Source organism: Meleagris gallopavo, chromosome 26 (assembly GCF_000146605.3).
Source record: "Meleagris gallopavo isolate NT-WF06-2002-E0010 breed Aviagen turkey brand Nicholas breeding stock chromosome 26, Turkey_5.1, whole genome shotgun sequence".
NCBI lineage: Eukaryota > Metazoa > Chordata > Aves > Galliformes > Phasianidae > Meleagris > Meleagris gallopavo.
This window is the reverse complement of record NC_015036.2, coordinates 1,783,432-1,809,097: the sequence shown is the minus strand read 5'-3', so window position 1 is coordinate 1,809,097 and position 25,666 is coordinate 1,783,432. Positions and strand designations below refer to the sequence as shown.

The following is a 25,666-nucleotide window of genomic DNA, read 5'->3' as shown; positions in this document are numbered from 1 at the left end:
TAAGTGAGAGGCTGACAGTGCTGACTGGATCCAGGCACAGCACGAGCAGGTGCTGTGTGTGCTTTGCCCATCCACAGTTCTCCCTGGGCTGTGTGGATGCACAGATCCTCCTGCAGTCATAGGCAGCTCTGATTGAGCCTCTGCCTTGTGTCACCCCATTGCTCAGCTCTGGGCACAGCTTGTGCCCACCCCTGGAACTCGCATGCAGTTCTGTCAATGCACTGCAGTGCTGAGCTGTAGCAGCTCTTGGTTCTTTTTTCTCTGACGCCCCACACTGAGGTTTTTAAGCATTATTTCCAGACCCCCAGTTCTGAGCTACAACCTGCTGACAGTCTGCCTTACATCTCATGCTGCAGATCCTAAATGAGAGCTGCATCTGGAGGTGTTTCTCTTGACTGATATCAATAGCACCTCTTGGAGCATCCTCCTCTTCTCTGTCCCTTGGTATCAGCTTTTATAACATCTCAAGCCGAGTGCTTTGTAGTATTATGTGGATATTTTTCTGCCATGAACAGGATGGGGGTGAGGTGTTCAGCCCCCGTGCTACGCTGCTGTCCTTGGGCATATACCTCAAGCTGAAACAGTTTGCAGGGTGTGTGTCCACAGTTGGCTTCAAATAATACAGTTTGAGGCAAGTTATGACACTGTAATAAGGACACAGTTCCTGCCTTGCAGAGCCTAAAAAGCATGATAATGTATTCCTGGTGCTCTGCAAGCATGGTAACACCCACCAAAACAGGGTTTGCAAAATGAAACCCACCAGGCTGCTACTTTGGAGCTGGTGTGGTGTGAACTGAGGGCAGGCCACAAAAAGGTGGTGGTTTCTCCCCAGGTGCAGTGTCTGGCACAGCACCACAGGCTGCTGCTCTGCAACGACTCATCTTGAAATAGGTTGCTGTCTCCGTTACCCTGGGCATGTCAGCTCCGAGGCTTTCCTGGAGGGTATTGCAAGTTTCATTTTAAATGCAGTCACCTTGGGATTCTTTGGAGATGTTGATGATGTGTTGCAGGATGATCTCCAGCACACGGTGTGTGAATGGTAGAATGGGCTGAAACCAGAACTCCTGTGAGACTGAGCATGCTGTGAGCTCTAATGCTCATGAAAATGAGGGGCTGTTCTTCTTTCCTCTAGATGTGGGCTGTGTCAGCGTGTCTTCCATACATCTCTGCTGTTCCCTTTTCCTAGCAAGCCTTGGTTTCTCTGCTCCCTCATACAAGCTATTTGTAACACCGTAGTCCTCCTTAGGCATGAGTTTGCCTGGTCTGTTGGCTTCTTCTCCATTGGCATCCGGAAAGCTCCCAGCTTTGCCCTGTGCATTGCACCTGACTGGGTGTTCCCATGGTCCTCAGCAGGCAGCCTTGCTTTGGGGGAAGGGGCACTGGCTGTAAGGGCCAGGTCTGATGCCTTGGTACTGGGTGTAGAAGTGGTTGGGTTTGGGCTGCTCCCTCCTTTGGGAGCACAAGCAAACAGCAAAGTGGGTCAGTGGCAGACACAGAGCCATGGCAGCAATCAGCCACACGCTGCCCTGCTAACAAACAACCTTTTATACCTTAATAGTTATTGCAGATGCCAGATCCGTGCTCGCGTCCTTCCAGGCATCTGCTTGGGCAAATGCTGTGGTGGGGAGCAAGCCAGGAACCAGCTCCAGTGCTGGAGAGCTTGCCAATAGTTGTGTGCAAATGCTTGTCCTGGGGTTATTTAGATGCCAGTGCCCTGGTGCTCTTCTGAGTGTGCTATCAAAAGCAGCTGCAGCCACGAGGCTTTGTGCTGCACCTGTTTGCTGCTCCCTGCTCTGGGGCTGGGATGCTGTTGTGGGTGTGCACTGATGGAAGCACGCTAGTCTAAATTCTTCAACACAATGCAGTGGAGTGGTGGTAAGGGCTGTGCTTAAGTTGATGCAGATGGGTGCAAATGGGGTTGCTGGATGAGCCTGCAGTGTTTACTAAAGCAGGGCCAGATGTATGTTCTCTTCTTGGTTGCAGCTGTAAACACTGTAAATGTCTTCAGTTGTCTGGCATGCACAGAAGTGCACATCATTCCTGCTAAGGTAAAATAGGAATAGGAGTTGTAACTGTGACATTGAACTTTGAAGAGGGCTTTGGCTCCGTCACAGCTTTCATCTGCAGCTGAGAGGAGGTAGCTTGGGCTCCTTCCCCTGACAACAAGCCCTGCTTTGAGGTGTGCGGTGAAGGAGTGCTAAAAGCTGAGCTCCCTGCGAGTTATTTCCTTTGAGCTCTTGATTACACTATAGCACATGTTGTATGATCCAGGATGGATGATGTCCCATCCATTTCTTCTGAATACCTCATGGATCTCAGTAACAGCTGCGAGCAATTTATTTTCGGGTATAATCAGTTAATGTTTTGGTGAAGTGCTTTGAAGATGTACAGCATCCTCAAATGTGAGTATCGTTTCATTGTTCCTATTTAACATCTCTCTGTAGCTGAACTACTGTCAGACATCCTCACTTAATAACCTATTTGGTGTCTGGATCTTTTCCGTAAAGGCAGATTTTTGGCCAAGGGGTTGGTGGAATGACATAACAGAGCTCTCAGCAATGTAGTACCTGTCATGGAAGCCTCTCAGCATGCTTTGAGGCACTGGTTAACTCTCACCAGTTGGTTGGGCAGTCTGGCCATCCATCTCTGGGCAGATGGGGAGGAAAAGTGACCCCTGAGAACCCCTGGCAGAAGGGAGTCTCCTGCTCCTTGTAATGGATCTGGTGAACACAGCCCTCACTCTGCTCGCTCTGTGCCAAGAGGTGTGCAGCTGGGCTTTGCTGCCATGCAGGAGTTTGTGCACTGAGAAGGATGGGGAGCAGAGACTTAGAAAACATGCAGGGTAGAGGGGAAAGCAAGTGGCTTCTGAAGCCATGCAAGTTTGGAGGAAGTCTCCTGCTGCCTGGGGATGGCTTGTTGCCTTGGATTTTCTTGTGATATCATTCGGAGAATAGGCACTGATTATGCCAGAGTGCTGGCAGACCTTCGTAGAGAGCTGCTGCTTAGGCTGCTGGATAAAACAAGTGATCCCAAGGGCTGCCCATGGGTGTACATCATCACCCTCCTGGGCTGTATCACCTGGCTGTGCTATCCAAGCTGGTCCCCAAGTGGGGGCACAGGAGATTTCCTCTTCCTTGGCTGTACCAACTGACTGCTGTCAGTTCCCCAGTTTTCATCAGGAAAAAAAAAGAGAAGCTTTAAATTGAGGAGCTGCTATTGGTGGATGGAGCTGTGGGACTCCAGTGGCGGTCAGTTACTCTCAGACATCAGCATCTTGTCTGAAGAACTGGGAAAGCAGCTCTTCCCCCATGTGCATCCTCTAGCCCGCTCCAGAGACAGCATACAGCATGAAACCAAGAAATGAACTGGCGCTGCTATTCTGACAGATAAAGAGCAACCCTTCATAAAGGACCTCTGTGTTTTTCTTCCTGCCAAGAATCATTTAAGCAGTGGTCATTAGCGACTTATCTTTCCTAAAACACAAGTGAAAGCTGACGTCTCTGTGAGAGGCTGCATCAGTCAGTGTGCTGTGGTGGAGAGCAGCTGTCCACAGCTCCAGCTGTTTGCACCGTGCCTGTGTGCATCCCCTCCCTGGGCCACATGCTGGGACACAGTGTTTGCAGCTCACTCTCAGGCTCATGTACTACTTGGGGTGACTGACAGTCCAAACAATGCAAGCAGGGAAAATTCCTCCTGCTAACTCATAGCTTTTGTCCCTTGGGCTGCAGGAGCTTTGTCAAAGCCCTGCTCCTAGCAGTGAGAGCTCAACCTGATAACCAAACAGCCCTCAGCAGCTGCCTGCAGGCCTGGGAATTGGGATATCCTGAGGGAGATGGAGTTTGTTATCGCTGGCACCACGTTTATCTTCCTAAGATGCTCCTCGAGACAAGGTTATCTCCATCTTAAAGGTAGGGCATAAAGAGGCTGTTGGCTCTTAGTCTCCATGTGCTCTGTGTATCCTGCTGTGCTCCACTGGGATCGCAGAATTGCACTTAAATGCCCCTCTCCTTTCACTTGGCTACGTGCAGGGGATTTGAGCTGACTCAACATGGCTGTAATGGTGATCCTGAAGTGTCCCAAAAATGCCTGATGTTGGGAAGGGAATGCAAACCAGGGATTTCAGACCCTGGCTCTTTGTAAGAGGAGATGTAGAAACCAGGCAGGGTTAAATCTACAGGTTGGCCAGTGGAGGATTTTCAGGTTCCTTATCTGTGCCAGACATTAAGTCTGCTCCTGAAGGTCTGTGGCCTGGAGTTTGGGACTTCAGCAAACTATCCCACAGCCTGCCTGCAGCTTTAAAGGCCAGTTTATGGCCGTTGAGGCCAAACTTGAAACCTATCTCCTTTCTGAACTTTTCTTTCCTTGCTTGTTCAAATACTGGGAGGGAAGCCAGCTCTGGAAATGAAGTCACTTCTGAAGATGGCTGCTCTCCCCAGAAAGAGGCTCTGAAAATTCCCATTGTAATTAAGTGTTGGTTTTGTGTTTTTTTTTTTCCTCAAAAAACATCTTATGGACTTGGCCCTTGAATTGGTCCCTCCCAGCTGTCCTCAAACTAAAAGAGAAAAAGAAAAGACACTGGCACTGCAAGGCTTTTTTTTATGACAGATTTTATTGCGTAGGATTCAGCGCATTGACAGGCTATAAAAGTTTATTGAAAACAGATACAGCTGTCAGTGGGCTGACCAGTGCCCAGGCTGGGCTGCTCTGCAGGCTGCTGGTGGAGGGATGCTGGTTTCTGTGGTTTCCTGCACTGTGTCACTGCTGCTGAGAAGGGGCTGGAGGGGGAATGCCCACCATGAGCCACCAGCACGAACACAGCTGTGTCACTGGATGCAGTGGGGTCTGGGATGATGAGGTTTGGGGTGGCTCTTGTGGGGCTGATTTGTACTGACAGCTATGTCTTCCCCTTATTAATATCCTTATTGGTGCAAGGCTGGCCTCCAGCGCTCCTTCAGCATCCTGGATGACGTGAGGAGGTTTAAGCCTTCGTGCTTCCTTAGGACATTAAAGCAGTCAGTGGTGTGCTGAGACCTCACAGTGTGCTCCTCAGCATGTAGCCACAGCAAAATGCCATCTGAATCCCCTACCCAGCCAGTCCTGTTCCAATGTAAGGACCCCCAGGGATGCCATGCTGTGTTAGTTCATGAACTGTAGAAAAATGAGGGAAGAGAATACTGAGTCTGCTCCAGTAGCAGCCCAGCTCTGCCAGGTTCTTGTGGCAACTGGGAAGATGCCACTGGTTCCCCAGATGAGTGGCCCTGATTTGAGCCATGCTTCTTGGAGACAGCTGAGGTTCTTTTGTGACTAGTGGAGGCTCTCAGCAGCAGCAAGCTGAGCAGGGAGCTTCATAGGCCTGCAGCAGGACTGTGACTTGTGTCCAGCATCTCCTGGGGCTCTTCTGAACTTGGAAGGGAGCTTCTACTATGAAAATTATGCCCTTCCTGGGGAACGGTGGTTCTTTTTCAGAGTTGCAATTGACTGTTTTTGGTGTGCAGTGTCTTTCCTAAGGCATCACAGCTTCATCTACAAAACGTACCCACGGCCATGCGGATGGCCAAATGCCCATGCACCTTGCTGGGATGCGTGAGCCTGTTGCTGTGGGACGTGGCTAAGGTGATTCAGCAAACTGAAGGTTGCCCTCTTAGTTCTTGCCTTCTTGCTTCCGCAAACAGCGTGATACAGCTTTGGTCTCGGTGTGACTCGGAGGGAAGGGAGGTCAGAATGTGCCCCCCAAAGGCGGTGCTGGCTGTGCAGTTTGTTCTGGCAGCAGTCATTGCTGGTGGCTCGGGCTGTTGTACCTTGCTGTGAACAAGGACGAAGAGCTGGCTGCCTTTCACACCGCTGTCCCCGCTAAGAATGCGGCTCCATGTCGAAGTGCTGCAGCCAGGTTTGGCAGCGCTGGAGGCAGAGCCCTGACAGCAGAGAGCTGAGTGCCAGAACTGCTGCATTCACAGATCAGTGAACTTCAACAACTGAGTCATTTCAGAGACCCCTAGCAAAAAGGCACCGCATCCAGACTCCGGACCCCTCACCTCGTTGGCCCATGCCAATTTGGATGTGCTGTCAGAAACCATTTGCTTGCATTAGGTAAGAACCCTGTTTTTGTATCCACAACAGTGTTGGATCAAGGTTGCCGCGTGTCATTTCATCACTCTGGCAAATGACAAGCTCGGGGCTTGGAGTGTGGAACCTTATTTTTAATAAAGGAAAAATCTTTGCACTTCTATTCTGCATCTGTCAGCGATCTCACTTGGCTGAGCCCTGGAGGAGTTCATCTGGCCCTCGTGTTAAGGAAAACCAACAAATTAGTACAGATGTTTTTCTGAGAGCTACGGGGATCAGGGATCAGTGATTTAATACTGCCTGATATTTGATAGGGGACGCCCAGGGAATATGTGCTGGAAACCAGGAAGTAATATTACATGAAATCAAAATATAAATATGTTCCTAAAGGTTTAGGTAATTTTTTGCAATTTCCCCTTGTATGGTCTTAAATGAGGTCTCTCCCTCTCCTCCTGTTCTTGGTGCACTTGTTCGTGTAGGAGGTTTCTTCCTCTTGAGCTGGACTTGGAAGCCATGGAGTAAAATGAAGGTTTGCCGTGTGTGTTTGTGGGCTTCAGGTCAGCTGAGGAGCATTGCAAAGGGAAAGTAAAAATACAAAGGTTCTTCAGGAGTAAAGAATGAAGGGAAGGTGTTTTGTAGTCCTCTGATTGACATGGCCTAATGTATCCTGGTTGCTGCTCTCAATTGGATAACATGAGTAATGTCAGCAGAGGGAGGCGACCTCTGAGTCCTTCTGAGATGGACTCAGCTTTGATTTTTGTATTCATTCAGGTGTGAATGTAGGAGAGGAAGGACAAGCTGTGTTCCACCAGTTTCAAGTTCAAGCTAATGTGGCTGAGCAGACCTGTCATGAATGTGAGAGACATCTGCACATCTTGGTGGTTTTGACTTGACATTTAGGAGCTCAGGATGTGTCATGCTGGTGAATGTTTGCCTGCCACATCTCCACCGTGGGCTCTGCGTATTGCTCAATGGTTGGGTTTACTGATACCTAAGTAACTCACAGCAAGAGAATTTATTCACACCCTCCAAAAACCACAAGATATGGAAAGTCGGTGTTATTCTTGACTCTCAAAAACATAACAGTAACAAAGATGAAGTCATAGAGGCTTGACAATGACTGTCGAGGGGATTTTTGAAATGGTTCACAGCCCCTCTGTCCGTCCATCCCTGCGATGCCCAGGGCAGCCCAGCTGTTTGGCAGAGCAGCGATGACCCCCGATGTGTATTGCTGTGTGCTGATGGGTTCAGGGTGAAGAATGTCTTGCTCCCCACCGGTGCACCTGGAGCTGGCAGGGACTTGGATGCAGGCATAAATCAAGAGGAAGATGACAGGGACTGAAGGTTTTTGGCTGCGGTGCTGAAGACCTGGCATTTTCATGGAGATCACACCAGGGCTGACCTCAGGCAGGGCGGCAATGCTGCTGGTGATGAAGTGCATCCTCTGTGTAATACTGGACCCAAAAGCATGATGCAGTTTGGCTCTTCATCCCCCATTTCTTCATCCCGGAAGATGACACGGACAGCAACTTCCAGCTGCTTTAGTATGTTTCCCCACATTTCCCTCCTTGCCCTTGGACGAGGGCCCAAAGACTTCACAATGCATGGTGCATTTAGTGGTCCCTTACCAGCAGGATGTTGCTTAGCTCTGGCTCTCTCTGCCATTTCTGACTCAGAGGTACATCCCCTGGCGCATACCTGGAAGCATTGCTGGTATCTGTGCTTAAGATTACAGATTTGGCCTCAGCAAAGTGAAGGTTTTGTAAATGCCACGTAGATCTTGCACTGAATGCAACTAATTAGAAGCCAGTGCTCTCCTCAGCTGTGGAAACATTGAACCAAGGAAATCCAGAGCAGGGAGTGACAATGTTCTGCACTTAACACCTGGGAAATTCCAGTGATTGCTGCTCCGTTCCCTTTGCTCATTGATTGTGGCTTTCCAAAGAACACAGTGACTCAAGGATGGCTTCCCCACTTTGCCCCACTGTTTCCTGGCTTTGCATGGTGGTTCCTGTAACTCTTTTGGTAGCCCTTCTGTGGGGAGAGGAAGGCAGAGATTTTTTTGTAAGGCCTCTGATGGCTTTAAACTGTACAAACTTTGTACTCCTTTTACGTTCAGCCTGCGAGCTTAAGGAACATATTCAACTCCAAAAAAATTTCTCAATGTAGTGACAAATCTGCTTCCTATAAACCCAAGCTGTTGGCATTTGCTGTTACCCTCCTTTAATGCTTTATTAATGAAGTTCTTTTACAGCTGTTCCATTATTTCACCTGGGATAAGAATTGGGGTCACAGGTGGATAATTATGCGGGTCATCCTGTTTCTATCCTCTTAAAACTCTGGCGCAACATAAGCTTTCTTTCAATCCTCAGTGTTCCAAAGACTTATTAAAAGTCAACATTAACGATCCAGAGCACTCCTTGGCCAGGCCTCTTTTAAATCTCAGCTACAAGTTCTCTGGGCTTGCTGATTTCCAAATACCTCATTTACTAGCTGTGGCCTAACATCCCCTGTAGTTACTGTTGAATCAGAAGCTGTTCCATCATCACGTGGTGCAAATCAGTCGCATGGCTTTCCCTCAGACACAGGATGGCTGTGAGTGTTGTTACGATACCTATGGGTAGACCCCACTTCTGCTCACGTGGTCCCAGTTGTACTCATTTCATTGAGCCAGGGCTGCTGTTGGGAGTTTTGATCTACTCCATGTGTCCATCCCAAAGGTGATGATTCTGTGTGGATCAACCCATGGGAGGGAGACGGTCCTTGGAGGGATGCTTGCTAACGCAGGAGGGTGAGAAGGGGAATGAAGAAGCAGTGATTTAGCAGTAAGCCACCAACAGCAGAATAGAGGTGGGTAGGAAGTCATAGGAAGTCATCCTTTAGCCACAGCCACGTGGATGTGAGGGGCTTTGGCTTACTGGTGGAAGATCTGGCATCTCACCTCTGATTAAAAGCTTGGAATGTGCTGGGAGGACTTGTCAAAGTGAAGTGCAGGACACAGAAGGGAATGGGAATGAGTGAGTACGGTGGTGCAGTGTGGGTGGTTGGCTCTCTTGTGATGGAAAACCCTGTGAATGCTGAATGGAATGCAAAGTGAGATGTGCAGCAGTGTCTGACGGTGCCTGCCTGGCTGAACTGGTGAGCAGGTTGGGTGCTCCATACGTATGTTAGGTGATTGCTTATAGGCAAGCATCATCCTGGGAAAGTATCACAGAAACATCTGGATCACTTCTGTGGCTGCTGCTTTGATTTATCACATTTGGGTTCTGAGTCACACTGAAGTGTTGGATCCTATGTGGCAAACCTTTTTCTGCCAGTGTTGGCAGGCAGAAAGCAACTGCATAGAAGGAGCTCAAGAAGAGCTTGGCATGGCTTCCAGGTTCCCTTGATGGTGGTTCTCTGGTTAAAATAGCCTCAGTGCCAACTGCTTGTGTGCTATTACTAGTGAACCTACAGACACTATCACAGTGCAGCAGGTGACTGTGCGAGTCTGGGGATAAGATAAAGCCCAGAGGCCCCACGCATGTTCCTGTGGGTTTCACAGGTGCAAAGCTGGAGATCCGGGGGAAGTTGCGCACAGTCCAATGGAGATAAAACCCTCCGTGTGACCATCTTGCAAATAAGCATGTGGCAGCACAGACGTGCAGGCTGCCCCTTGTCACTGTAAGCAGCATAGGACTCCAGAAACCCTGTGACGTTTCTTGCTTGAATTATGTGGTTGTTTCCCCAATATTTACTTATATAACTATTTGCTGTGACATAGAAGAAAACAAGCAAATGTCAAGGAATAAAGGCTATTGCTCATGATTTATTCCCAACCAGTTAATTTAATTGCCTTTCTGATTGAGTAATAGGATATGAGGATAAGGAAGAATAAATTTGTGTGTCTTTGACTTGGAGGTTGTTGACACTGCGTCGTGGACCTTTCTTTAAGTGGGTAAGCGTGGTCTATAGGCTGCTGCTCGATGTAAGCAGGAGAAAAACAGACGTGGGATGGTTGTTAACGGTTCACTGCCAGAACAGAAAGCTTTATTGAGTGAGATTTTGCCAGGCCTAAAATAAATAAATAAATAACACTCAAACCCAAAGTGTTTCATAATCCCAGAGGTTCTGGATAATGGAGGAGGGAAGAAGCATGTGTGTCAGCACTGCCAGGCAGGGAGGTGCTGGGAGCCTGCTGGAGGATGAGCTGGGTTGGAAGCCAGTGTGGTGGAACACCCTCCCTGCTGGCTGGGGAGCACGCTCTGGGCAGGATTTGTTGTGGGTGAGGCTTGCACGTAGATCACCAGGTGCATAAATAGAGAAAGAAGGATGACTGGGCAGCTCGCAGCTCTGCCTGGGAGGGTTTGGGGTTGGCTTAGGCTGGCTGCATGCAATCTGTTACTGCATATAAAAGACAAGAGGGACAGGATTTACCAACAGGACTCTTGCAATTCCTCAACACGCTGCCAGCTGTCACCTGTGGGAGCTGGTAGGGGGGAGGGGGAGAGAGTCTGTATGTTCTGTGTGCACACTTCTATGGCAGGTGTCAAAATCAGGAGCACGTACATCTTAGGCTCTCTGCAGACTTCCAAGTGCAGTCGGGGGGTGGCAGAGGTCTCTGCTGCACGGTGGCACTTTGCCTCTGTCCTTTGGGAGCTTTGGGCTGGTGAAGCTTCTGCACAGGGAACCTTGTCAGCAGTCTTTGGAGTGAAAGCCACCCTCAATCCTGATGTCACTGCTTCAAACCCTGGAGCAGCTCTCTGACAGTTTAATAGGGAGCAATCTCTGCCAGCAAGCACCCTCGGTGTAAGGCCACCAGGAGGAAATGGTTCTGCTTAACAGCAACAGCAGCTTCACGGGGAGGATACGGATAGGTGGGGTTGGAGCTGGGATCAGACCCATGCAATGAGTGTACCCAGCAGCATCCAAAGCAGCAGGGCTGAGGTGTGCCTCACTTGGCTCTGCACCTTGCTGGAGGGCAGCTGACTTCCAACAGCTCTGCCAGTTCAGAGCCTCTGTCAGATGTTGAGCCTGATGAGAGATGAGGTGTGCATTCCCTCTGTGCCACCTTTCAGCTTTACTCCCATATGGAAAATCTGGCAATGGATCTATAGTGGGAATATAATACCCAAGCATCACAGATTGGTCACTGTATTGCAAAAGATCGACTGAGCGTGCCTAAGGAAAACACCTTTAAGATTTCCTGGAAGGCATTAGATCTCCCCATTTTGGTGCAATCATTTTAGTGTTCCCCGAAGATCTTAATGATGTGTTGTAGAACGATTTGCAGAAATGAATGGATGTCTGAGCCAGGAGTCAGAACCCAGTTTTTGTCTCAAGTATTCATGAAACTGTTTGGAGGATTTAATTACTTTAATAGCAACAGGACTCTCCCTCGTTAAAGTTTGCTTTATTCACAGAACTGGATGGTTCCTCTAATGGGAAGGTGTGGGGCAGAGGGATGCAGCAGGGCAGCACCACAGGAGGGCTGTGGGAAGAGGGGTGATGACCATTCCCAGCAGTGGTGACCTCTGGGGAGGCTGAGATGAGTCACAGAAAGTGGTGATAAGGATAATCCTTTGCTCTGGTCCTGTCTGGCCGTTTGCTCAAACTCAGCTTTCTAGGAGGGAACATCCTCTTTTTATTATCGTTATTAGCATAATTGCGGTGCTGCGAAGGGGCCCCAGACCCAGGCTTTGCACATATTCGTGTGTTCTGCTGAACTGCAAGGAAAGCAGCCCAATGTTCAGTAATGTGTGACTCTACCCAGCATCAATAAAAATGAGACCCAGGCACTTACTCAGAGGCAGCTGGTCCCTGCATCTTCCCAAGTGCTTCTGTGAGCATCCGAGCACAGACTGTCCTCAGTCTGGAGGGCAGGCAGTGGGGTGCCTGGGGAATCAGCAGCAATCCAGGTATTGTGTTATGTGAGCTCTGTGCAAATTCCCTGAATCTTAATTGCCTGGGGCTATCTTGCCCTGCATGCAGCTTATCCATAGGTGTTCCCAAGTGTTTTGGAAGGACACGAGTGCCCAGCAGTGCTGCAGAGCAGGAAATGAGTCGGCAAGCTCTCCAAAGCACACAACAGAAATGCTTCCCTGAAGTGAGAGGAACAGTTAATATCACTGCATGGCAATGAGGAGAAGGAATTAAAAGCTCACCCAGGAGAGATTGTGCTCCACGGGGTGCCAAGATCTCTGTGTTCATTACCAAAAATGTAAGCAAACAACAAATTAAAACAAATTGAGTTTGTTCCCCCAGCCTTTGTCTGTTCGGGGGATTAAGTCTGGCTTCAGCTGTTGATTGGCAAGCAGCTCTGCTATCACAAAGCACAGTTCTCCCTGGGACTGGAGACCTGCTGCCTGAAGGAGGATAAGGGAAATGGGTTTGGATGCAGAAGGAGCTGTGGAAAAATAGGTGTGCAGGGGCACTGGGGGTGTTTGTGGGCTGAGAGCCAACTGGGGTGTTTGGATTGTCATTATGCTGTGTGGGCAATCAGGGCTGGACCACCATATCCAGCAAAGCATCTCCTTGGGGTGTGGGTAGGGTTTGAGCTCTGAGATGGGGCACTGCTTTGGTATGTTGAGAAGATCAAATGTGAGAATGGTGAAGGTGGGCTTTGAAATGTGTGTGTTCTCTGCTGAGATAGAGCATGAAACTTAAACTCCACTTTTAATTCCGAAAGCATGAGTTCAAGCACAGGGTTAGAACTGGCTGTGTACTCTTATCACATGGACAGAAAAATCACGTTACACCTTCTTGGTGGAGTGAATTTTTCCTGATATTTTTTTTTTTTCCCCATAGCAGCAGCACAATGGGGCTGTGCACGGGTTGGGGGAGCTCAGCAAAACCACTGGTGGTGGAACAGCTCTCCCAGGGAGCACAGAGAAGGAGCAGCACCTGTGCTGCTTCCGCAGGAGCTAATTCTCTTTGCCTTAAATGCACTTGTTAGAAATCTAAGCAAAACTCTCAAGCCCATACTGCCTTTAAAAACAAGCTGTTCAAACTGGGAAATGCTTTTTGGAGGCCGCTATCGAAGCGAACGCCAAGTTTTGCTCAGTGCTGTCCATCCAGGTGCCTCGTTTAATTTCACAGCCCTTTTCAAGCACCGAGGAGAAGAGCAGAAAGGAGATGTGAGATTTTTGTTCTGAGCGTTCAGATGTCATTCTCCTGGAAGGAGCTGGTGTGGCTGATGCTGGGCTGTGCAGGATCACCCCAGGTAACCCAGAGCTCTCTCCGGTGTGGTGCTGAAGTGTAGGAAGCAGCAGCTTGCTGGGGGTGGCTGCAGAATGGCTGTGCTAGCTGGATCTCTTGTACTAAAGCCAATCTGTTAATGTACTGCAAAAGAGGAAAATGAGCTGAGGTCGGATGTACAGGTAGGACCTTGCTAGTAATGCCTTGGTGAGCAGCTCTGTTACCTGCAGGCAGGTCTCGAGGTGCATCATAAACTTGGTCCATCGTCTCTGTGGTCTACAGCCAACCTAAGGAGAGAAGCTGGCGAGCATCCAGAAAAGGCAATGTCAAGCTGGAGCGCTGCTGTGGTGTTACCCAAGTTTGCACTGTAGGAGGCCTTGCTGGTGCTCGGCTCATAGCTGGCAGCTTTGTGTGCTCCGTTCTGCTCCCGCTCTCACATCAGCGCGTTGGCCTTTGGTCGTCTCCTGCGTGCCTGCCTGTCTGCCAGCAAAACGCATCTGCTGGTACAGCAAAAAGGCTGAAGTGGCCTCCTGGGGAGCTGGGGTTAAGCTGCTGTCCTCAAAGCACCTGTACTGCAGCGCTGGGGTTTGCAGAAGGAATTGCCTGTAGCTCTGCCACTCCTCACCCCCTCCTCCTTCCAGCCATTGGCTGCAGCTTGTATTTCCCCTTTATTGCCTTTGGCTCCATTGCAATGGGCGGTGCAGTATTTTTGTTCTTCACTTAATAATCTTTTGGCGGCCGTTGGACATCATTTCTCATTGTATTGGTGGAGGATTAGCTGAGATGATGGGAGATATTTCCTGTCCCAGCAGCGGGATGGGCTTTGCAGGGCTTGCGCCTTCTTTTCACATAGTGTAATGCTTTGTTTGGGAATGTGCAAAGGCAGCTAATCTGTGGGAAGAGAGAGCAGCCCCGAAGCACGATCGCTTTTATTTGTGGCAAGGAGCCACAAGAGCAGGCAGAATGCCTGGTGTTCCCAAGCTGGGCAGAGCGTGGGGCTGGGGGCCCTGTGAGCATTCCTCCCTCTGCCACCAACCTGCCGTGCAACGGGGAGACAAACAGCTTCTCTGCTTACCCCAACCCTGTGTCTGGTCACAGTTCTTCCTTCGGTGATGGTAAAGCTCAGAGTCACCCAAAGCTCAAAGGTAGAGTGCTTAGGGAAGCAAAGGAATGCTGCAGGGATGTGGCCACCGGCCTCTGAGATGCGTTGCCACAAATACCTGCTGGGCAACGGCGAGTGAACTGTGCTGCAGAAAAATAAAGCAATGCCTGGGAAAGGTAAAAGGTTAAACTTCTGGGAAAAAGATTGGGGAAGGGTGGGTCTGGATCTTGGTGGACAATAAGAGGGTGTTAGCTAGCGTAGCTCCTTACCACAGCCCCTCTCAGGTTACTGCTTGCTGGCCCAGCTGGTATCTCTGAGGGGAAGCGATGGGTTCTCCTGTGATCTCTCTCCAGCTCCAAGCACGGAGCTTGCTGCCGTCCAGCTGCAAGCCTTCACTGCCTCGTGCGAATCCCCAGGGCTTGCTTCCTTCTGCTGGGTCTTATCACAGGGCAAGGTAGTCTCGGAGTCCCATGGAGCCCAAGTCTGGATCCTGTTTGTCTGCAGGCACGGCTGCACCTCGGGGACGGCTCCTCACGGTCAGCTCAGACATTGCTGGTTTAGCATTACGCCGTTGATTGTAAATGGAGACAATCTTGAGATGAGAAAAAAAATGGTTTTCCTGCTTCCAAGGCGACTTAGTTTTCTTGTAATAATAACTGATAGGTGGTGGGGGAGGGATTAGCCATGACACGATCCCTTTGCTATGTTTCATGAAGAGGAGAGCTGCAGGCTTCTTTCATCCTCCTGCCAACTCAGAGCGAGGAGTATGGTACCAAGTGCTGAAAACCAGACAGCTGAGGGGTGGAGGAAGGAAGCTGATGGTTGCTGGAAGAAGGTGGGATTCCTTGTTGCATGGAGCTGATCTAGGCATGAGATATGGACTGTCTGAGATCAGCTGCCGGAGGAAACGTGCCTGGAGTACAGCACTGTGGAACTGTCGTTTGAGCTACTGGAAAAAGGACAACTTTGACTTCAGCAAAGCCCTGACTGTAGATGTCCCTGTTCATTGCAGGGGACTTGGACTAGATGAGCTTATGAAAGGTCCCTTCCAACTCAAAGAGTTCTGTGATTCGATAATTGCTTCTTGCAGCCAGCTTTGCTTTCTCCTGCTGGTATCTGATAGCATTTCCTGGTGAGGAGAGTAGAGGAGGAACCTCAAAAAGGCGTTCGCTTTCATTCTTAGCAAAGTGACGTGACTCTTGTTAAACTTCAGGAAATGCAAGTTGCCCCACTCTGCTAGCATCCTGCTCATCTTAGTGGCACACCATCCCTTAGGTGCCTTAAACACTTAAAATGAGACTTTCAGCCTCATTAAGGCATAAGGTCAAGGAGCAATATCCAGAAACTGCAATTGCTGAGGCACGACAACCAGCAGACACCTGCCTCACTGCAAACCTACATCAAAGGGGACGGCTGCAGACCTTCCCCAGCGAAACTGGAAGGGGAAAAGGAGCAGGGGATGATTTAGGGATTGCTGCTGGCAGCCAGCGTGTGGAGAGTGCTTCCCTGGGGAGGGGACGCGTGTGTCGGGGTTGGGGTTTGGATGCACTGTGATGGGGTGGGTTGGGGTTCTCCTAGCTGAGTGGTGGTCAGCTGCTCCACCAAAGCCAGGCAGGTCGGGCTCTCAGTGAATGGCAGACACCTGTGAAAGCTTTTTCATGCCTACAGGAATGCTTCATAACTCGTCGTCTTACACCGGCGAGAAATACGGCAGAGGAAATAACTTGGAGAAGGAAACGGGAGCTAAAATGTTCTCTAAAGCTCCTCCTGACATTTTTCATCTGTGCTGCTGTATCTCCCATTGACAGATTTCTAACACTACTAATGGCTGTGCATGCTGCTCCTCGAATCAGCTCTTTTCGGAGCTAGAAATACCAGTGCTCTTCCAGAAGAAGCTTATTTTTATTATATTCCCAGCCTAATATTGGAAACCAAAGAGCTTCAGAATAGAGCTGGCTGTAACTCCAGCATTTCCCCTGGAAGAAAGTTAGCTATGGGAAAAATCCCTTTTTTGACAGCCTTCCACCAAAAAAAAAAAGTGAATTTTCCCACAGGAAATGTGTGAGCTCTGTGGGTAGGTGGGTTTTTCCTCACTTTCTCACTGCCTCTCACTTTTTCCAGCTCGAGTTTGGTGTTCCTAAGCATTGCTGTTGCTCTGAGCTGGTGGAAGTTGGGCAGTGGCAGCGAGGAGTGGATGTTTGCATCCCACTGGCTGCAGGCAGCACTGTCTGAGAGTCCCAGGAAGGAACCTGCAGGACTGTTTCCCATTGCTTACACCTGCTCTGAGCTGCCATTGCTGCATCAGATGCATGAGGTTACCGAGGGGTAGGCTGATGTGTGGCCCTCATGAGTGATGGGAAGCAAAAATAATGGCACTGCTGTTCTGCTTGGTTTCTGCTGGTTGGGTGAGTTGTCCTAAGCTTGAGCAACCCATCAGTCCATCTGTGTGCAGAGATAAGATCCTGCTGGGAAGAATTTACCATCCTACTCTGCAGGCTGTCGTACCTGGGTGAGAATTTTTAAGCAAATAAAGCTGTTTTCTCTGAGATGAGGCTCTGTTAGTAGACGTGCAGCAAGAAGGATGATAGAGAACAAAGGCTCCAGCAGCAAGGCTGTTTCATTGCTCAGTCTGGCAAACAAGCAGGTTGAGGATGCCTCGCATGCATGCTAACAATTCTTAATTTTTTTTCTATTATTATATCACTGCCAAGCTTTCCTCGCCAGTTTTCTCTATTTTGGTTATTTTTAATCCTTGTTTATTTCTGCTTTCTGTCCCCGCCTTTTCCAGCTTTCCTGACTGCAGTGCTAACCCCTCGTGCCCTGCAAACACATGCTCAGTAACTTTGCTCACGTGAGGCATCTTTGATGTTGGAACCGAGTTAAGTATGTGCTGCAGTGTTTATAAGCTCAGGTCCTTGGTTTCTTAACCCTTGCCCAATGCGTTTGGTTTACCACAATAAATCGCTGTCTGTTTCATTTTGGAGATCAGCTCCATGCTCTCCCCAACCTCTGTTGACTGAGACAACAGATGTGGTGCTTGGCCCCGCAGTTGCCTTTTTGCCCTTTGTTTTTGCTTATGGCTTTGTCTCCAGGTCTCCCATTCCATGTTTTCCCTCCTATATGGCTCTGAATAATCGATAGAGAAAGCCAGGAATTAAATCAGAGCCTCAGATGGTAATGCAGAAGGAACGAAGGGAAAAGCAGACATATGGATTTCATCACCGATGGAGAATAACATGTATGATAATAACAACAGAGTGTAAATGAGTGTATGTACTCACTGGCTGCTCTTCCATGCAGATTGTTTTTGTACATGACGGGGGAAGTTGTGTTGTGGTTGCTGAGTTCTTTGGAACAATTGCATCCTGGCACCACCCAGACTCCTTCCCAGCCCCATCCCTGCAGCACAGCTTTGCTTTGGGGTGATGCTGCAGCCTTGGTGCAATGGGTTTTGCTGTGGGAGGGGTTCAGTGCTTGCGTGCTCTGTGACGCCGGTTTCCATCCCCACGTCCCATCAGAGTTGGGCTGGAATTCACTGCTGCTTCCCTAATCAAAATTAACCAAAAGCACAAGTTCTTCACCGGCCAAGATAAATTACAAAGAGAACATTGGTACGGAGGGAAGCAGTCCCGGCTTTGTGTTTTTGCTTTGAAACCATAGATCCCAGCACTTGGTCTGTGCTCATGTGCTGACAAACACACTGGATGCTGGAGAGCCCTGCGATGGGGATGCTGCCTGCCTTGCCTTGCAGCACTTGTCTGAAACCCACCGGAGTTTTTTTCTTATAGAACAGGATTCCTTTTTGCTTATGTGCTCTGGAAGAACAAGCTAAACACAAGTGAGTACCCTCATTTGTTGGAGCTGTCAGCTGAAGCTGCTGTTGCGGACTCAGTGATGCTCCAGCTGAAGGGGAGCTGTGTCCAGAGATGTCTTCACTCACCTCCCATCAGTCATCACCTTCTCTACTGCTCTCACTGCAGGAGTTTGTTTCCTTTTCCCTACTTCCCCAAGGCAATTAGCTGATGCCCTTTCACTGGTCGGCTGGTGGCTGTTCAAACCCGCTATCTAAAGTCCGTAGGCAGATAACAGCCATCCCATCATCTCAGGTGTGCCAGGAGGAGTGCAGTGCCCAGTTGCAGATGGAATGCTGGGTTTGTGCCCTGGCCAAGCTGGCCTCCTCCAGAGGGATTTTGGCCAAATCTTTCTCCGAGGAATCCTTGATAATTTCCTCTTGGAAGATGATCTTTTTAGTGAAAAAGTCAGGAGAAATACGAACGCTTTATTTGCCAAATCTTACGATATTCTGGTTTGAAGCTGGTGAATTTGATAACTGGTATAAAATCCTTGTTTAAAGTAATAGTAACTCTGAGATCTTGATCCTGTGATGTGGATATGAAGAAATTCTGGATAGTTTAAAACCTTCATGGGATAGGAAAATCAGCTCTCCCCAGCTCGTTTCACAATCCTGTGCTTCCTGAGTGAGTGCAAATCCAGCACCTTTCACCAACAATAAAAATCACAGCTTTTTCTGGTTTAGTTCAGTTTTGAGCAACAACAACAACAAAAATCTCTTCCTGGCAGAGTCCACTGCTCATCCTATAACTGCGCTGTGTTGTGAAACAGCTTTTCCTAATCAGAACTTGTGCCCCGTGTGCCCATTCTGGCCCAATGGAGCCACGTGCTGACACAGTGCTGGGTGGCTCTGGGTGCCTTACAGCTCTGTGGCAAGTGGAGAGGGGTCTAAAATAGGAAGAGGTTAATGTGAGGAGGTGTAGGTTGGAATAACCTCGCTGAGTTGTCACTGTGATCTTTTTTTCAGCCTGCAAACTGCCTGGCCATGGCTTGGATGTGGCCTTTGGGCCTCTTTGCTTGCAGTGAGAAGGTGAGAATTCTGTGGGGTGTTTGTGCAGGGTTTTGGGGGACCAGGGGTGCTTCCATCTTCTAGCAGATAAGGAATAGCCGACCTGAGCTGTGACAGAGCACTGCAGTGCTGATGCTGTTGTGGTTCAGGAGCTGCTTCCAGCAGTGCACGGGGATGTGCTCGTGGCTGGCCAGGGCTGGTTTGGTCGAGTCCTGCAAGTCCTGAGGTTTTGTTGAAACAATTTCCTTTTCTCTAAGCTTTCCAAAGTTTTCTGGGATGTTGTAGTTCCTGGCACTGTGAGACAAAACTATCCAAAGAGTGAGAGGCAGATGCTTTAGATGCATGTTAGCAATGGATATCCTCAAGTGTCTGGAGCTGAGGATCTCTCATCTATTCAGTTGTAACCCTACAGCGGGATGCTGTCAGCCAGCACGCTGCTGATGCACCTTTGCAAAGTGTCTCCAGCCTTATGCTGGCACTGCTATAGGTCCAGCCCTCTGTCCTGTGCTGTGCATTGGGTTAGGAGCAGCGTGCTCCATCTCATGGCAATTTGAGGTGTTTTGTTGTAGAATCCCAGTTGTGCTGCTGTGTTGTATGCAGAGTCCTGAAGTCGCGTGGTGCTGTTGGTAGGGAACCAGCTTTGGCTTCCGATGCCCTTTTCAGTGTCGTTTTTAGGATCCAAGCACCACGGCCCCCAGATGCACACACCGGCTGCTGAAGAGATGGGCTGGAGCAGCACCTCTCAGCCTCTCCCACCTACCTCGTCGAGGAGCTGCGGTCGATAATGTTCACAAAGTGCTTTTTAATCCCCTGCTGAAAGGTTCTGTGCGAGTGTGAGTTATAATTATGACATGAATGTCTCATATTTTCCTGCACAAGCCTTCAGCTTGCTGCAGAGATGTTTTCCCAGCCTTTATGTGGATGCCATCGGGTTTGCAGCTTCCTGTCCTGTTCTGGGCAGCCGGAGTAAGGCACGGTTTTCAAAAAGAGGGAATTTGAATCTTTTCATCAGTTCAGAGAGCCAAACCAAACCCCAAACCACTTTTAATGAATCTTGCCAAGAGGAAAATCAATTCTACGTCGGCAGGGCAGAGAAGCAGCTTGGATGGGGCTGGGTGACAGCTCCAGCCCTGCAGACAGGTGTCCATCCCACACGGCTCTGCTGGAGGGGCCGTGGGCAGCTGAGCAAACACGTGCCCTTCATCACGTCACCGTGCAGCTAAAGTAAACCATGAGGTCATGCTGGCATCGCCGTGTCGCCCTGCCGTAATGAAGAGCTCTGCTCGGCTCCCTGCAGCCTCAGCCCGCATCCAGGTGTGTTGTTGTTGAGCAGCTGGTGTAACGCAGCTCTGCCAGTGCCAAGTATGAAGCAGCCCCGTGCTGCTCCAAAACTAACACAGCCGGGCGTGCGATGCGGCCGGGGGGTGCAGCTCTCCCTCCTGGAGATGAAAACAAATCGTAAAGGTTGAAAGGCAGGAATCGGGTCTGGTGCTCGCTGCTAACCCAGGGATCTCCACGCCTCGTCCCAGGAGGAAAGGAGTTAATAGGTAGCCAAGGCAGAGGTTTAAAAATAGAGCTCTTTGCATAGCTATTAGGTGATGTCTCTGTCACATTGGCTGGGGTTTGCTGCTACAAACCCCACTGTGCTCCCAACAGGTTTTTAATGTTGGGTGTTTGCTTTTTTTTTTCTTTTTATAGTGGGGTGATGAATGGGGAAAATGGGCCTTGGAAAAAGTGACTTAGGAAGCTTTAGGATCAGGGTAATGGGTGAGTTGTGTCCTCAGTGCTGCTGGCGTGGCCTCACTGGGATTGACAGTGTGGAAGGCTGTGTGTCCCTAGAAACTCTCCATCTGTCTTTGCACGAGGTTATTCCTCCTCTCTCTCATTGAGAGGCATGGATCACACAGTAGGAGGTGCGTCTGAAAGCACCAACTCCATCACTTTTAAGATGTTGGCTGAAAGATTGCTGTGAATTTTTGTCACATCTTTTCTTTAGAGCACATCTCTATGGGAGCCTGTTAGAAGACACTCTGGAGAGATGCAGGATTGGATAGGAAGTAGGATTAGCCCCTTAGGATTTCAACAATGTAGCTTTGGTTTAATATAGAAGGTTTTGTTTAATGTGTTGGTAGAAAAACGCAGTGTTGCGTAGCTGAGATTGGATTTTCCCACCCCGTTTTCTCCACAGCCCCACTGCCTTGACTTTTTCCTACTATTGCTATATAAATACAGAGCAGGTGCAGTGAGCTCTTTGGGACTGCGGTCCGATCCACAGCTGATGGTTCCTCCTTCCCAGGAGGAGATGGCGTTGCTGTCAGCATGCATCACTGGATGTCGGGCAGGATCCTAGGAGCAGCAGAGGCCCCACGCAGAGCCATGGCTCCTCCAGCTCTGCCAAGCGGCTGCTTTGCACCGTGTTGCACTCGACAGGAACAACAACAGGCAAAACCCAGCTCTCATTCCTGAACCAAACTGGTATATCTGAGGCTGGGTGTAACCATCAGGCAAGGGCAGATGTGATCCATAGTGCTGCCAGCAGCAGGACTGCTCTGCATAGGGCAGTTGTCACTTGTCTGCATAGTAGGCATTTCCCTGCTCCTTCCCCAGCCAGCAGGGAAGGGTATTCCATCATCCCAGCTGTGATGGCACCTGGCTGTGGTGACACCAGGAGGCACAGAACAGTGAGAGTGTAAGCAGGGTGCATTTAGAGAGGTGGGCAGTGCTGGGAGCTCTGTCAGCTGATTTCTCCTGCAGCAGCACAGGCTTGGCTGCCAAAAACGTGTTGCAGTGGGTGAGGAGAGGGAGATGTGCATCTCCCACCAGAGACAGGAGCAGGGGTTCTGTGGAAAAGAGCAGGGAATGTGAAACATCCTGCAAGAGGGCTTTTTGTTACACCCATGAGTTTGGTGCTATTCTGTGTTGGCAGTTTCTGACTGTGTCTAGCACGAGGAGACCTTGGAGTTTTTAAGGCAGGCAGGGGTTTGAATCATTCCAAAAGCTCAATTAAGAAAACTAGAAAGAAGTAGAGAATGAAAGAAAATGCAGCTTTTTGGGTGGGATACATGAGGGTCTCGAAGCAGCGGTGCGCAAAAAGTGCTGGTTGAGCCTCCATCACTTTGTACATGAGGTCGACAAGCAGGGAGAGCAGACACCCTGCAAGAGCAGGGCAAACCTGCAAGCTCCCTCCTCTTCTGGCAGCAGGGAAGCACCGGGCTCCTTGGCAGCCTCTCCAGCCTTCAACCACGTGGAGCCCATTCCCCAGACAGGAGTGCCACCCGAAGCCTTCTGGGGGGGCGAGCACCATCTCCCATCCACAGAGCCCATTGCCTCACCTTTGAGGAATGCATTTACTTCATAACAGTGATAAACAGCCTGCTGCTCAATTGGAGCTTGTGTTGCAAACCCCAAACTCTTGCTCTGGGACAGGCTTGGCATGCCTCCTGCTTCCCTGCTGGGCGAGCCGGTGCCTCGCTGCGGGGTCTGCTGTGCCGAGCGGGGATTTATTATGGGGACTGGCCTGTGCTGCTGGCTCGATGAGCTCTGCTCTGATCTCAGAGGATAACTCTCTCCTCGACTGGTCTCGGAGGGAACTTGCATTCCTTTCTTATCTCCCACCAGCATGAGTTATGCACGCAAAAATTAGTCTTTATTTATTAGTGCAACCCAGCCAACAGCCATTTCCAGGATTTTTGGTTACATGTGCAAAAAAATCCACCTCCCTTTTCTTGCTCCCCTGGAGAGGCTCATTAGGAATAACCTCACCTTTAAGGGAATCAGATGTTCCTTCAAGGCTGCGTGAAGTATGGAGAGGTGTCCCAGAGAAGTATGAGGTATGGAGATGGTGTCCCAGAGAAACACTGAGCTTAGTGTGCTCAGCTCATCTGTCTCTACTTAATGTAAGGGCCTCTGGAGAGCTGTGGAATAAACACAAGGGCCCTTTTTTCTCCTTTAAACCATAAACTGAGGCACCACAGCGAGGATCCTGGTTAACCTGCATTTTTTCCTCCAGAAAAATTCAAAGAAAGGTATGAGCCAGGCCTGGCTGTGATGCTGAGGAGGGGAACGCCATGGCGAGGTGGATGAGATGCTGTAATGGGCTGAATGAGAGACCCAGCTGGACAAGGGCAGCTCTGGATTGTGTTGAAAGCTGGAGAAAGGCTCTGTGCTGCTGATGCACGGAGGTGAAGAATTACAAAGGCAAAGGGAGGGACTGCAATCAGCAGGGTAAGGCCAGTGAGCACGGAGGAGGATCAGATATACTGTGCTATCAAATAGCCCTGGAGATGCAATATCAGCAGCTCCTGAAGCCACCGGGGACCAAGAAATCTCTAGAACAAAACATCGATGGGGAGGTGGTTATTCAGTGCAATTAATAAAACCTGACAAAGCCCAATTTTTGCTGCACGCCAGCAAACCCTGCTATTGCAGAGCTGACACCTGGGAGCAGCAGCAGTGCATGAAGCCAGAGTGAAACGGGGGGGAATGAATCCTTGAGCAGGGCATCTGTTCCCCACTCGTTTTGTCCCGTGTTGGTGTAACTCCATGAGGCTGGAGCAAAGCGTTGCTGCACTGTGGAGAGGGGGTCACCCCTTAAAGCAAAATGGTGGTGGTCACTTGGCTGCAGAGAATGGATAACCAAGGACAGCGTATGTGGATTGCTGTAAGAAAGCAGGCAATTGTGAAGGGGAAGGAAAAACAACCCCGGAGCTGCCAACAGCTGTAGAGCCCAGATTATCTGACCTGTGCTTTGCAGACAAGATGTTTTTGACTCCAGTGCAAAGAAATATGGGCAAGACATCAAGTAACAAGCCAGAAATATCATGTAACCGGTAATGGCCCTTTATTGACATAGGAAGTGGGATGGTTTTGATAAAATGAGAGCCCACACAAATGATTTTCTGTGCATATAATTCATAAGGCATCTCTTTGAGGAGTTTTTTGAAGGAATGCAGTTATTATTTTCCCTGCATTTGTTTTGCTTGTCCTATGCTAAACAGAACAGGAGTTGATGGCAGGAGGAGGTTCACCTTTCCCCTTTGCTTAAGGGCTCTGTGCATCTGGTGTCCCCCACAGCTTTCCCCTAAGCTGACTGCTGGGAGCCTGGGCAGGGTGTGAAGGCAGGAACCACTTCTCTCTGTGCTGAGAAGCACATGGAATAACTCCACACCTGTGTTGCACGCTGGTCCATGCAATCCTCACCATGCGTGGAAATGGCAATCCAGCATCCTGGAGTCACAGAACCCAGCAGGTCTTTTTCTGCGGTGTGTCACTGCTGCCAGTTTTCTTCACCCGTTTTGAAACCAAATGGCTCGTAAAGACCTAAATTAATTTGGGTGGAGGTGATGTGTCATTAAACATGATTAATCTCTTGCTGTCACCAACCCCACGGTAATTCCTGGAGCGTTGAGGCTGCAATTGCAGCTGGAATCCCTGAACTCCTTGCAGCCCAGCACTGAGCTTGCAGCGCTGTTTGTGTTCGGCTTCCTTAGCTTGCTCTTCTGTTGTTGTTTTTGGGAAGGAGGATATTGAAGTAAGAGGAATACAGGGAAAAGGTAAACGGGTCTGTGCTGGGTTTGTGCTCCCTGCTTATTTACATGTGTGATGTTAGAAAGAAGCAAACTCTGAGTACCTTTATCTCCAAGTTTACAAACACAAATAGAAGTCCTACACAGATATTTAGGGCATGATGAAAGATTCAAATATACACAAGGGGAGTGTTTATTTGAACGGTCTCTGGGTTCTTCTGCTCGTATTCTGCAGTGGCTGCTTCATTGTAGGAGGTCCAGAAAGTTAATTCACCGAAAGAAGTGCAGTTTTGGAAACAGCAGGGAAGGGACTGAGCCTATTTGTGGATCTGGTTTTCAGTTTCTTTATTTGTTTTTTGGAAAAAGTTTGGTTTGGCTCGAGCCGAACTGAGCTCTTCCTGCGATCTTCATTTACCCGCTGTGATGCACGGCTGTGTACCAGGCCAAGCTCCGTAAATTTCTGAGACTTTTTTTCCAGAGTCGTTTCCCTCTGCAGACCTCCCCACGTGCTGCTCTGTGCAGCGGGAGCTGAGCACGGATGGGTTTCCCCGTGGCTCTGCTGGGCGGGGGCCTTCAGCTCTCCTTGGAGCTCTTTTCCCTTTGCTTAAAGGAAAGCCCTGGAATCACAGGATGCTTGGTTTGGAAGGGACCTGATGGATCCTCTAGTTCAGCCCTGGGCATTCGCACCCAGTCAGCCTCAGACGTAGCACCCAGTGAGCTCCCCTTCCTGCCCACACAGGTTACCTACCAATGATGCGTGCAAGATTTCCCATTGCATTTGCTCTCAGCTGCCTCCAGCACCCATATTTGTTCCTATTTTAACGGTACAAAATTGGCATTCCGCTCCCTGCTGCCCTCCCAGCAGGCTGCCAGCACTCACTGCCTTCCTCTGCTCTGGTCTCTCCCTCCCCACTGAGCTTTTCATGCCCCGGGGAGGTG

The 25,666-nt window shown here is 49.5% G+C and overlaps 1 protein-coding gene and 1 long non-coding RNA gene across 7 annotated transcripts in view; one reads left to right on the top strand and one right to left on the bottom strand.

The window, feature by feature from the left end:
- SNX19 (sorting nexin 19) overlaps nt 1-25,666 on the top strand; it is a 104,027-nt gene that overhangs the window by 34,028 nt on the left and 44,333 nt on the right. For 2 of the 4 annotated variants that reach the window (XR_002121625.2, XR_002121624.2), the window contains exon 12: nt 6,835-9,561. The exons of the other annotated variants lie outside the window; for them this stretch is intronic. The gene's annotated coding sequence lies outside the window, so the exon portion shown is untranslated. Of the gene's footprint in view, nt 1-6,834; nt 9,562-25,666 lie in introns of those variants that run through there. 4 annotated transcript variants of the gene reach the window in all.
- Nucleotides 10,071-18,173, bottom strand: LOC109370997. 3 transcript variants are annotated; one of them, XR_004162010.1, is made up of 4 exons: nt 17,623-18,173; nt 14,611-14,933; nt 13,464-14,486; nt 10,071-13,383 (listed from the first exon to the last, which is right to left on the bottom strand). It is a non-coding gene; the product is annotated as an uncharacterized LOC109370997 (long non-coding RNA). The 3 variants fall into 3 exon arrangements; XR_004162011.1 differs by having other exon boundaries at nt 10,071-14,130; nt 14,315-14,486; XR_002121629.2 differs by having other exon boundaries at nt 10,071-14,486.